The following is a 1,830-nucleotide window of genomic DNA, read 5'->3' as shown; positions in this document are numbered from 1 at the left end:
TTTGGTATTTTTAAATCTAAATTGCATATAATCGCAATTATAGCCTATTTTACGATTAATAGCATTTTACAATTCTAAAATTATTTCCAGTTATTTTGGATTAATATTTATATATTATTAATTAGCTCGGTGCTTTTAATTTTCTTTAAAATCATTATTATTATTTTATAAAAAAATAAAAAGGGGAAAATTGTCTATTTAACATCTTGCCCGTTTCTATTTCAATTATAGCCTCATTTCCTTTCAATTATAACCTCAATTTAAGCCCCAATTCCGCCCCAAATCAAAATAACCCAATTCCATTTTAACCCGACCCCTGACCCGATTTTAAACCCACCCGGCTTCCTTTTAAATCCAGGCTGTTGATCATTTTGATCAACGGCCGATATTCTTTCTTTCTTTTTTAATTTCCTAACCCACCTAACCTTAATCCATTCTATCAGATACGCCGCCTTTGAACTCTTCATCTCTCAAACTCTCTCTAGCCCACTCCGAAACCCTAATCATCTCCCACCTGTTTCTACCATGTTTCCACCGGAATCCATGGCATTCCAGACCATGGATGGCCTATACTCACTCTCTCTCACCATTAAACCTAAGCTACTCGAAGTTTGGGGGCCCGACCTCAATGTCTCTCTTTAGATCTTTCTCAGATCTGTTGATCTATGGCCTTTCTGGCCATTATTTCGGCGTGTTCAAGCAATATGAGTCTTTTCGACTCAGGAACCGACTTTCCTCAAGACCTTTCTCATTCTAGGGTTTTCTCTGCAACTCTAAGCCGTCTGAGGTTCTATACTTGCTTATTTCTTTTAGATCTGTGACATGCCTGAGCGTTATTTGACGTTTCAAAGGTTTTTCCCAAATTTCCTCTCTAAAATCGTTCAATCTCAATTTTAGGGTTTCTGAAAAGGGTTTCTTCAAATAATTTTCTGATCTTTCCTGTTCTTTCTTTATGTGTGTTTATGCTCGTATGTTTTCTATTTATTATGCATGAGTTTGCTCTTTTGTTTCTTCCTTTTTATTATTATGCAAGACTCTTCTATTTTTTTTTTTTGCTGTTATCCTTATGCTCGCATGTTAATTTGTGTTGTTTTCCTCACTCTTTGCTATATGTGTTTATGTTCGAATCCTGGATTTTGGTCGCTTTACTGAGTTTTGTTTGTATATTTTTCCCTACTGTTGTTTAAAAACTCGCATCATCTCTTTCTTCTGAGCTTGTTTGTGTATGTTTGCCTCTCATAAGTCTTTGAAAGAGATTTCTAAGCCTATTTCAAAGACATTGTTTTCTCACCTCTAATTCTATTCGAAACCCTAGGTTTTGGGTTTCTTTGACAAGTGGTACTAGGGTTCCGCTTTGGGACCCTAGGCTTTCAGACTCACTGTGAGTCTGTAATTAAGCTTGAATCTCTTTGCTTGTGACTCTGAGACCTTCAGTGTTAAAATCTTTTTCTAAATAACCTAACGACTCTTTTCGTTTGATTTGTGTGCTTATATATATGAGAAATTTCTCTTTCAAAGGTTTTTTTTATCAACTAAGTGATTGATTCTGAAATCCCTTTAATAAGGATAATGATTTGCCACTAATTTCCCTTCGATTGAACCTCCTTTACCTTTCTTGACTTGGTTCATTCAATTGAACTTGCAAATTTTGGTTTCATGGCTGTTTAATTGATTCCCCTGCCATATTTGGCACAAAACCGTGTACCATTGACTGTTTCCTTAAATAACATCTATGTATTTACCCCTTTTGTTGCTACTTTGTAAATGTTTTAGTAAAAATTTACTTTCCTTAACTAAATTTCTTGCCGTTCGGAATCAGAATCCTTAACC

This window comes from Nicotiana attenuata, chromosome 2, assembly GCF_001879085.1.
Source record: "Nicotiana attenuata strain UT chromosome 2, NIATTr2, whole genome shotgun sequence".
Classification (NCBI taxonomy): domain Eukaryota; kingdom Viridiplantae; phylum Streptophyta; class Magnoliopsida; order Solanales; family Solanaceae; genus Nicotiana; species Nicotiana attenuata.
The sequence above is the reverse complement of the archived record's forward strand: the minus strand, read 5'-3'. Positions refer to the sequence as shown.